The sequence below is a fragment of the Tamandua tetradactyla genome, chromosome 9, assembly GCF_023851605.1.
Source record: "Tamandua tetradactyla isolate mTamTet1 chromosome 9, mTamTet1.pri, whole genome shotgun sequence".
In the NCBI taxonomy this organism is placed as follows: Eukaryota; Metazoa; Chordata; class Mammalia; order Pilosa; family Myrmecophagidae; genus Tamandua; species Tamandua tetradactyla.
In genome coordinates this window covers 111683214-111695306 of record NC_135335.1, presented here as the reverse complement: position 1 = coordinate 111695306, position 12093 = coordinate 111683214, and the positions used below count along the sequence as shown (strand labels likewise).

At 38.9% G+C, this 12093-nt stretch overlaps 1 protein-coding gene and 1 pseudogene across 12 annotated transcripts in view; both read right to left on the bottom strand.

Moving 5' to 3' along the window:
• The window catches only part of RNF180 (ring finger protein 180), a 337143-nt gene that overhangs the window by 240134 nt on the left and 84916 nt on the right, over positions 1-12093 (bottom strand). The window lies entirely within an intron of this gene.
• On the bottom strand, positions 7385-11174 carry LOC143646383 (importin subunit alpha-8 pseudogene; annotated as a pseudogene).

The following is a 12093-nucleotide window of genomic DNA, read 5'->3' as shown; positions in this document are numbered from 1 at the left end:
AAGCCTTAAGCCCATCCCTTTCACCCTTTAATGCAGACAGTGTATCTAACAACAACCACCCAACATCTCTATAACTCTTATTTCTACAAAACTCTGTAAAGGTGTCAAGAACATTATCCCCCAGAGTCTGGCTTCGTACAAGCGAAGCACTAGGAGAATCGAATGATGATATTTTGACTATCTCCTTTGCCAACTCAGTCCATGGATTGGGAGTGTCATTCTGATTATGGGAATCAGAGTCCTTAGTGTCTCTGAGCCCAGTCAGAGTAGAAAACCATTCATAAAAACCCATTTTTAAGATTCTGTTCCTTAAGAACCACTCCTGGTACCAAGATGTATTAGTTAGGGTTCTCTAGAGAAACAGAATCAACAGGGAACACTTGCAAATATAAAATTTATAAAAGTGTCTCACGTGACCGTAGGAACGCAGAGTCCAAAATCCACAGGGCAGGCTGCGAAGCTGATGACTCCAATGGATGGCCTGGATGAACTCCACAGGAGAGGCTCGCCAGCCAAAGCAGGAATGCAACTTATCTCCTCTGAGTTCTCCTTAAAAGGCTTCCCATGATTGCATTTAGCATCACTAATTGCAGAAGACACTCCCCTTTGGCTGATCACAAATGGAATCAGCTGTGGATGTAGCTAACGTGATCATAACCTAATCCTATGAAATGTCCTCATTGCAACAGACAGGCCAGTGCTTACCCAATCAGACGAACAGGTACCACAACATGGCCAAGTTGACACCTGTCCCTAACCATGACAAAGACATATTACAAAGCTACAGTGGTCAAAACAGCATGGTACTGGTATAAAGATAGCTATACTGACCAGTGGAATCTAACAGAGCATTCAGATATAAGCCCTCTCATCTATGGACAACTGATCTTTGATCAGGCAGTCAAGTCAACTCATTTTGGACAGAACAGTCTCTTCAATAAATGGTGCCTAGGGAAATGGATACTCACATGCAAAAGAATGTAAGAGGATCCATTTCTCACACTCTATACAAAAATTAAGTCAAAATGGATTAAGGACGTAAATATTAGATCAAAGACCATAAACCTTCTAGAAGAAAATGTAGGTAAATATCTTATAAAACTTGTAATAGAAGGCAGTTTCCTAGATCTTACACCCAAAGCACAAACAATGAAGAAAGAAATAGATAAATGGGAACTCCTCAAAATTAAACACTTTTATGCATCAAAGAACTTTGTCAAGAAAGTAAAAAGACAACCTACACAATGGGAGACAATATTTGGAAATGATATATCAGATAAGGATCTAGTATCCAGAATATATAGAGATTGTTCAACTCAACAACAAAAAGACAAACAACTCAATTACAAAATGGGCAAAAGACATGAACAGACACTTCTCAGAAGAGGAAATACAAATGGCCAAAAGGAACATGGAAAGATGCTCAACTTCACTGGCTATTAAGGAAATGCAAATCAAAACCACAATGAGGTATCATCTCATACCCACCAGAATGGCCATTATCAATAAAACAGAAAATGACAAGTGTTGGAGACGATGTGGAAAAAGAGGCACACTTATCCACTTTTGGTGGAAATGTAAAATGGTACAACTGCTGTAGAAGGCAGTTTGGCGGCTCCTCAGGATGCTAAGTATAAAATTGCCACATGGTTCAGCAATACCATTGCTAGGTATCTACTCAGAGGACATGAGGGCAAAGACACAGATGGACATATGCTCACCAATGTTTATAGCATTATTTACAATTCCCAAGAGATGGAAATAGCCCAAATGTTCATCAATAGATGAGTGGCTAAACAAGCCGTGCTATATACATACAATGGAATATCATACAGCTGTATGACAGAATAATGTGATGAAGTATTAAACAATATGGATGGACCTTGAGGACATTAAGTTGTGTGAGATTAGCCAGAAACAAAAGGACAATTACTGTACGGTCTCATGATATGAACTAACATTAATGAATGAATTTGGAGAACTTCAGTTAAGAACAGAGGCCATCAAGAGATAGAAATAGGGTAGATTTTGGGTAAGTGAACCTGAAGGGATAAGATTGTGCAACAGGACTGATTGTAAAAATTCAGAAATGGATGGCACAATACTACCTAACTGTAATACAGTAATGTTAGTACAACTGAATGAAGCTGAACGTGAGAATGATAGAGGGAGGAGCACAAATGAAATCAAAAGGAAAGATAGACCATAAACACTATGATGGTATAATCTAGGAATGCCTAGAGTGTACAAGGAAAGTGACTAAAAGTACAAATTAAAAAATGTTTTTGGATGAGGAAGAACAAAGTAATGTCAATATTGCAGGGTATTGAAAATAGATAGTAATTCATATTTTAAAACTTTATGCGTGAGACTAAAGCAAAAAATGTTTATTTGGTACAAAATTAATATTTTGAATAGTGCATTTCCTAATATAACTTATATGGACAGTTTAATTGAACAACCTAAGTACATGGAACCTTGAATAGGTCATTTCATTTAGTAGGTTTGTCTAGAGTGATGCCCTGATAAATCCTGGAGTGATTTGAACAGTGAATAAAAAAGTATTTGCAAAGTACCTTTGGGGGAATGGTGAGAAAGAGGGAAAATTCAGCTTCCCCATATGGAGAAGGCCTGATATTCTCACAAGCAGTGAAGACAACAAAATCAATAGGCTGAACCCTGAATCTTGGGGTTTGTTCATATGATACATGTCCCTACAAAGGATAGGCTAAGCCTACTTAAAATTAGGCCTAAGAGTCACCCCCCAGAGAACCTCTTTTGTTGCTCAGATGTGGCCTATCTCTCTCTAAGCCAACACGGTAAGCAAACTCACTGCCCTCCCCCCTCTATGTGGGACATGACTCCCAGGGGTATAAACCTCTCTGGCAACGTGGGACAGAAATCCTAGAATGAGTTGGGACTCAGCATCAAGGGACTGAGAAAAACTTCTTGACCAAAAGGGGGAAGAGAGAAGTGAGACAAAATGAAGTGTCAGTGGCTGCAAGATTTCAGAGTCTAGAGGTTATCCTGGAGGTTATTCTTATACATTATATAGACAACCCCTTTTTAGTTTAAGGTGTATTACAGGCTAGAGAGAAATGCCTGAAACGTATAAGCTTGTTCCGGTAGCCAAGTTTCTTGAAGATGAATGTATAATGACATAGTTTTTGCAATGTGACTGTGATTGTGAAAACCTTGTGTCTGGTGCTCCTTTTATCTATGGTATGGACAGATGAGCAAAAAATATGGATTAAAAAATAAATAAATAATAGGGGGAACAAATGTTAAAACAAATTGAGTAGCTTAAAATATTAGTGCTCAATGAAAGGGAGTGGTAAGAGATATAGAAAAAAATAGAGGGAATAAAGGTTAAATTATATTGGGTAGATGGAAATACTAGTGGTCAATGAGAGGAAGGGGTAAGGGGTATAGTATGTATAAGGTTTTTATTTTTAAGTTTTTATTTCTTTTTCTGGAGTGACACAAATGTTCTAAAGAATGATCATGGTGATGAATATACTACTATGTGATTATACTGTGAGCCACTGATTGGACACCATGTATGGTATGTTTGTACGTTAAGCTTGTTTGTGTTGTATGTTGTTTATCAATAAAAATACTTAAAAAAGAGAGAGATGAAAACAGCCTAAATGTCCATCAACTGACGAGTGGCTAAATAAACTGTGGTATATACATACAATGGAATACTACTCATTTGTAAGACAGAATAAAATCATGAAGAGGTAACAAAGTGGATGATCCTTGAAGACATTATGCTGAGTGAAACTAGCCAGAAACAAAAGCACAAATATTGTATAGTCTCATTAACATAAGCTAACATTAATGAGTGAACTTTGAGAGTTAAAGTTAAGAACACAGGCTATCAATAGATAGAAAGAGGGTTGAGATTGGGCACCTGTTGCTGAAGGAATACAAACTGCAACAGGACTGCTTATAAAAATTAAGAAATGGATAGCACAATACTACTTGATGATAGCACAAATACAAGTACACTGATGAAGCTGAATGCTAGTATGGTTGAGGGATAAGGGCTGGGGGCACATACAAAACTAGAGGGAAGACAGATAAAAACTGCGACTGTATAATTTAGGAATGTCTAGAGTGGATAATGATGGGGATTAAATGCAAAAATGCGTGGGAGAGAAAAAATGAATGTCAACATTGCAAGAGGTTGAAAATGGATAGCATACAAGAAAAGGTACAATCAATACAAGCTAGTGTCTACGGTCAACAGTAACACTGTAATATGCTTCCACTGCATGTCATAAAGGCATTATGTCAAAACTACATGTCAACAAGCAGGGGTCATGGTGGAGTATTACAGACTCTCTGGGGAAGATAAGGAAATGTCTTCATATAAATTATGGTGGGGAAGTCATGTCTACTTTCTTAGGTTGGATTGTATAATGTGTGAATAAAACTGGTTTAAAATGAACAGAGATCAAGTGCTAGAGAAAATGTGAAGAAAGAGATGTACTTTATTCACTGCTGGTAGAGAAGCTCAGAGGTGCAGCCCCACCAGAGGGCAGTGTGGTGGTTCCACAGGAAGCTAGGCATGGGGCCATATGATCTTGCAACCTCCGTGCAAGGTATAAACTTGGACAAACTAGAAGTGGGGACACAAATAGAAATTTGCACACTGGTGTTTTATGGTGGCAGTGCTCCGATTTGCAATGGACGGAAGTGGCCTAAGGGTACAAGAACTGAGGAATGGAAGCAAGGACTGTGGTGTTTATATACAATGGACTGAGTGGCTATAAGAAGGAATGAAGTTGTGAGGCATGCACATAGGTGAGTGAACCTTAAGGACAGTATGTTGAATCAAATGGCAGAAACAAAAAAGACAAATATTATCATGGCTCACACAAATGGACTAACTAGAATATACAATTCAGTGAACTGAAGTTGAGAACATGGATTATCAGGTTGGAGCCTATTGTAAAGGGTCCTAGACTGTAAGCACTTACATAGCAGTAACATATATTCAGGTGCTGTAACTGATATTTCTAAATTCTGAGACACTGAACTATTTGTATATTCCCTGGTCATTCCCTGAAACTCTGGGTATTTATATGATATCTGAGACTCAGGGCACTGAAGTTATGAAAGTCAGCATTACCCCATTCAGTAACTCTTAAAAAAGGTGAAAAAGTGATCAGGCTTCGTCTAGAGATATGAATGAAGCTGATCTGGATAGGATGGGGTAAGGGATGAAATGGTCTATATTTTCAAACTTCAACTTCTGTGCAAGATCAAAGGAAGAGATGTTTATTTGGTGTAAAATTTATATTTTGGGTAGTGCATTACCTAATTTAACTTGTAAAGTCAGTTTAGTTGAACACCATAAGTAATTGGGAACTTGAATAGGTTGTGAGGTCCTGTTGGTTTGCCCAGGTTAGTGTGATGCCCCAATATATCCCAGAGTAATGTGAGCAGAGAATAAAGAAATTTTGTGAAGTCCCCTTGGGGAATTGGTGAGAAAAGTAGAAATATTAAACTTCCCTATTTGTGGAATTCCTGGTACTCTAGCAAGCAGTGGGAATAACCAAATCAATAGGCTAAGCCCTTAATCTTGGGGCTGGCCCCTATGAAACTTAGTCCTGCAAAGGAGAAGCTAAGCCTACTTATTATTATGCCTAAGAGTCAACTCCAGAGAACCCATTTTGTTGCTCAGATGTGGCATCTCTCTCTCTAAGCCAATTCAGCAAGTGAACTCACTCCCCCTATGTGGGACATGACTTCCAAGGACGTAAATCTCCCTGGCAATGAAGGACAGAACTCCCGGGATGTGCCAGGATCTGGCATTAAGGGATTGAGAAAGCCTTCTTGATCAAAAGTTGGAAGAGAGAAATGAAAGAAAAATAAAGTTTCATATAAACATCGCTTTTTAGTTTATGATGTATTAGAGTGGTTGGAAGGAAGTACTTCAAACCGCTGAGCTGTGTTCCAGTAGCCTTCATTCTCGAAGATGACTGCATAATGATAAGCTTTTACAATGTGACTGTGTGATTGTGAAAACCTTATGTCTGATGCTCCTTTTATCCAGAGTATACACAGAAAGACAAATTTAAAGATAAATGGATGAAAAATAATAACGGGGGGATAAGGGGTAAAAAAAATTGAGTAGATTGAAATACTAGTGGTCAGTAAGAGGGAGGGGTAAGGTGTAAGGGGTATGGGATGCATGAGTTTTTTCTATTTATTTCTTTTTCTGGAGTGATGCAAATATTCTAAAAATGATTGCGGTGATAAATACACAACTATGTGATGATATTGTGGGCCACTGAGAACACCATGCATGGATTGTATGTGTGTGAAGATTTCTCAATAAAAATATTTTTAAAAAAAGGATGGTAATTTTGTCAAATGTTTTTCTGCATCAGTTAGGATGATTATGTTTTCTCCTCTTTAATTTATTGTGAGAACCATACTTGCATACCTGGAATAAATCCCACTTGGTCACAGTGTATAATTCTCTTAACGTGTTGCTGGCTTTGACTTGCAAGTATTTTATAGAGGATTTTTGCATCTACAGTTATTTAAGAGATTGGTTTGTAATTTTCTTTTCTTGTAGTATCTTTGCCCGGATTTAGTATCAGGATGATGTTAGCTTCACAGAATGAGTTAGACAGCTCTTCTTCCCCTTCAAGTTTTTTTGTAAAGAGTTTGAGCAGAATTGGTAGTAATTCATTCTTGAATTTTAATTCACACATGAAGACATCTGGTCCTGAATTTTACTTTTTGGAAAGATTTTTGTTCACTAATTCAATCTCTTTTCTTATGATTCATTTGATGAGGTGTTCCATTTCTTCTTGAGTCCATATTGCTTTTTCACGCTTTTCTAGGAAGTTACTGATCTTGTCTAAGTCATCCAGTTTGTTAGCATATAGCTGTTCATAGTACCCTTTCACTATCTCTTTTATTTCTGTGGGGTCAGTAGTTATGTTCCCTTCGATTTCTGATTTTACTTATTTGCATACTCTTTATTTTTTGTCAGCTTAGCTAAGGATCTATCTATTTACTGACTTTTCAAAAGAACCAATTTCCAGTTTTACTGATTATCAATATAGTTTTCATGTTCCCAATTTCATTTATTTCTGCTCTAGTCTTTGTTATTTCTTTCCTTCTGTGTGCTTTGGGGTTATTTTGCTGTTCTTTCTCTAGTTCCTTCCGGTGAGCAGTTAATTCTTTAATTTTTACTCTTTTTTTAATAAAGGTATTTAGGGCAAGAAATTTCCCTCTCGTTACTGCCTTTGCTGCATCCCGTAAGTTTTAATATGCTATGTTCTCATTTTCATTTGCCCAAAGATATTTATTGATTTCTCTTGTAATTTCTTCCTTGACCCCTTGGTTGTTTAAGAGTGTATTGTTTAGCTTTTAGAAAATTGTGAATTTTCCAGGCTTCTGCCTGTTACTGATTCCCAACTTCATTCCACTATGATCTGAGAAAGTGCTTTGTATACTTCCAATATCTCTCCTTTACTGAGACCTGCTTTGTGTCCCAATATGTTGTCTATCCTAGAGAATGATCCATGTACACTTGAGAAGAATGTGTATCTTGCTGTTGTTGTAATCTTCTATAAATATCTGTTAAGTCAAGTTCTTTTGTCGTATAACTCAAGATCTCTATTTCCTTATTGAACCTCTGTCTAGATGTTCTATCCATTAATGAGAGAGGTGTGATGAAGTCTCCAAATGCTACTGTAGAAGTGTCAATTTCTCCTTTCAGTGTTGACAGTTGCCTCATGTGTTTAGGGGCATTCTGGCTTGGTGCACAGCTATTTGTCATTAAGTTTTCCTGATGAATTGCTCCTTTTATTAATATAGTGTCCTTCTTTGTCTCTTTAATTGTTTTACATTTGAAGTTTAATTTGATTGTAGTATAGCTATGCCTGTTCTCTTATGGCTGTCATTTGCATGGAATACCTTTTTCCAACCTTTCACTTTCAACCTGTTTGTTTGTTATTGTTTTTTTGACAAAGGTGAAAATCTCAGAAAATTTTATTAACATTAAGTATTAAAAGCTTTATACCTGTGATATGCTAAGGCATTAGGAGTAATGCTTCCTAAATAAGTGATCCTTTAGGGTTTGGCAGTTGGTTTAGAAACTGAAGGTTTAGGCTTTTTTTTTTTTTGAGAAGGTTTAGGTTTAGCAACTGTGAAGGTTTAAGCTTTTTTTGTGAAGGTTTAGAGCTTGAACAGGGGGCTCTTGGTCTAGGTTGGGGAGAATCATGCCATCTTCTTCCTCAAAAGAGTGGTTCTCGATAATGCTCAAAGAAGTCTGGGCAATCTGATGGTTCTTGTGAAGTTGTAGATCCTCAATTTTATCCACCCCTCCAAGTTCTTCAATCAGAAGGCATATTTTCTCCTCAGAAAGTTTACCTGCCATCTGGAGGATATAAGAGATGATATCAAGGAAGATGAGAACAATTTTGGCATCTTAGAGAGTAAGCAGATTCACCAGCAGCTCCAAAACTCCAGAGTGGACAAGCTAGATTAACTAGTCCATGGTTCTACCAGTTGTGAAGTTAGCCACTGTCTATACAGCCTCTTTCTGGACTTTAAATTCTCCATTTTTCAGCAAAGCCACTAGGGATGGCATTGTGCCATATGCAATCAGTTGCTGGATGTACTGGGAAGGCCCTGTGGCCACACTGCTCAGCACTCAGGCTGCCTTCTCTAGATGGAAGACTGGGGGTACTCTAGGAGCAGGGGCAGCACACTCAGCAAGCCTGCATCAATGGTCACCTAAGTTTGGTAATCCATTCCTGTGACAATGTTGTCCATGACATGGAGAGAAGGGGTCACGACAGTGAGTTCTGAACTTCTCATCAGCTGGACCAGCCTGGGCAGGACCCCTGTGTCTATCACTTGGCCAATATACTCATTGCAGTCATCAGTGGGGTAGGACAGGACCCAGCAGGTATCCAAGAGAACTTCACTGTCATGATGCTGCAAGAGGTACAAGACAGGCAACATTTGCTTCACTGCTTTGGGGCAAGGGTACAGGTACTTGTTTCAGCACAGGTTGGACAAGATCCATGTGATGCTTAACAGAAATGTGACCTGTATGGTTAATGAAACCAGGGGCAGCAGACGTGGGATGGCATTGCTCAAGATAATGATGTCTCGGAACTCTGGGCTACCTACTATATTACCCAGAGCCCACACTGCCTGTTTGCACAGGCATGTGGGGGGAAGACAGGAACTCCTTCAAGGGTTAGATGACTCCTTGCACAACAGCTTGGGTCTGCTCTGATGTCCCTGAAGCAATGTTGGTCAGAACCCAGGCTGCCTTGAACTGCAAGCAGGGGTAAAGTGATGGTTTCAGAAACTCCCCAGTTGGAGAACAAGCCCTGCTTCAATAGTCAACAAAAATGTTCCTGGAACAGCATTTTTATGGCTGCCTGGGTAGCCTGGAAACATAGTTCTGGATCTGGATTGTTGGATTCCACTGATTATTTCATCCAAGGTGAGGCTGACCACTCTGGTGGGTTTCTCAGAAGATGGGTTAAGGGAAAGCTCAGAGATGTTCCTTTTCTTTAGGGCCTGCTCATCCTTCTTGGCTTTCCAAAGCCTCAGAATGACTGTCATTTGCTGCTAACACCTCACAAATGCATCTCTGCCTCAGTACTTATACTTCCTTAGCCCTTCTTCTGGAGCTTCTAAAGTAGGCACATTGACTGGAAGAAGTAAATCACCTTACAGGGAGCCACAGGCATGCATGTTTTCATTCTTGGGACTTAAGTGAGTCTCTAGTAGACATTATATAGAAGGATCCTGTTTGTTTGTTATCCATTTTGCAAATTATGACTTCTGATTGGAGAGGTTAATTCTTGACATCTAATGTTATAACAGTAAGGGTTGTATTTTTTTCAGCCTTTTATTATTTTAGATTTTACCTGTTGTATCTTTTATTTTTTCTCTTTTAACCCCATTATTTACCCTTTCTGCTAATTTTCATTTCTACAGACTTCTCCCAACTTCTCTCTCCTGTCTTTTCCTATCTGCCTATAGTTTCCCTTTAGTATTGATTGTAAAGCAAATCTCTTGTCTATGAACTGTCTGTTTATCTGTAAATATTTCAAACTCTCCCTCATTTTTGACAGACAGTTTTGCCAGATATAGATATCTTGGTTCACAGTTTTTCTCTTTCTGTATCTTAAATATATCATCCCACTGCCTTCTCTCCTCTATGGTTTCAGCTGAGAGATCCACACTTACTCTTACTGAGCTTCCCTTGTATGTAATAGATCACTTTTCTCTTGCTGCTTTCAAAATTCTGTCTTTGTCTTTGACATGTGACAATCTAGTGTCTTGGCATAGATCTATTTGGATCTATTTCGTTTGGGGTACACTGTGCTTCTTGGACCTGTAATTTTACAACTTTCATAAGAGTTGGGAAATTTCATTGATTATTTCTTCTATTATTCTTTTTGCCCCGTTTCCCTTCTCTTCTACTTCTGGGACACATAACATATATAATCATGTGCTTCATGTTCTCATTCAGTTCCCTACAACTCTGATCAAATTTTTCCAATTTTTTCTCCTATTTGTTCTTTGTGGATAGAATTTCAGATCTCCTATTTTCTAGTTCACTAATCCTTTCTTCTGCCTCTTCAAATCTGCTCTTGTATGTCTTCACTTTGTTTTCATCTGTTTTATTGTACCTTTCATTCCCTTCAGTTTTACCATTTGTTTTTTTCAAGGTTTCAAGTTCTTCTGTATAGACAACTTGTGTCTTCTTTATATCCTTCCTTTTTATATATTTTTCTTCAACTCACTGAACTGATTTAGAAGATCGTTTTTATCACCATTTATTAGTTGTTTCAATTCCTGCATTTCAGTTGAGGTGTTAATTTATTCCTTTGGTTGGGCCAATCTTCGTTCTTCCTGGTATGAGTGCTTAGTTTACTCTAGAAGTCATTATATCTCTCTTGCCTAGGATTTTCCTGTTGGTTGGATTTGTTCTCTGTTTGTCTCTCTCACTGGCCAGTTGTGTGATTTTGTTCTGTTCCCTAGACTTGCTCCAAAATCAGGCACCTACAGTGGCTTGACTCAGTGATGAGAGCAGGTATTTTGCACCACAGCAATGTCTGTGTCTGTGGTAAAACAAATTTGCTGTCTCCTGGTGGTGCTCTGTTTCTCACCATCCTGCAAGACCTAGAGTTTGTTTTAGGGCCCTGCTTTAAAAGTTGGGTCATCCTGGGCGGGCCGCGGTGGCTCAGCGGGCAAGAGTGCTTGCCTGCCGTGCCGGAGGACCCCGGTTCGATTCCCGGCCCCAGCCCATGTAAAAAACAAACAAACAAACAAAATATAATAAAACAAGAAAATGTTTAAAAATGTTTCCCTTTCTTCCTCCCATCCTTCCTTCCTTCTCTGTCTTTCCTTCCTTTCCTCCCTCTCTCTTTAAAAAAAAAAAAAAAAAAAAAAAAAAAAAAAAAAAAGTTGGGTCATCCATGTTTTTCAGTCAAAACAGGGGCAAGTTCTCATGCAGGGAGTCTAAATCCACTCCAGTCAAACTGAAATAATATTCATGGTAGTCTCTGAAAAAGCCCTTTAATTCTCTTGCACTTTCTGTTCTTCCTGGCAGATGACACTGTTCAAAAACTTAATCATTCTCAGAACTGTGTGCCTTTCACAGCACAGGCTGCACCTCATCTGGTCAGGCTGACTGCAAGGTTCCTGTTACCTCTTTTGCCAGTCAAAATCTGGCTTAATACTGGTCTGTGTCCCCTACTTTATTTGTGGTGGAACACACCCCCAATGCCCCAGTCTTTAGCCTTTCCCCAGGCAGGGACCAGATCTCTCATTGCCATTCCTCACAGGGTGGGGAAAGACTTTGGACCCAAGGGAGAAACCCAGCTTTTGTCCACGTTTTGTCAGATTCTCTCTCTCTCTCTCACACACACACACTGACTGGGTCTTGAAATGTTCACCCTGTCCCTCAGGTCTCCAAACAGTGAGGGTTTATCCCACTGCTGTGAGGGAACACATATTCTACATCCCTGTTGGGAGGTGTCCTTGTTGTTGTTTTTCTATCCATTTCATACTATGAGATCGGGGGGCAGG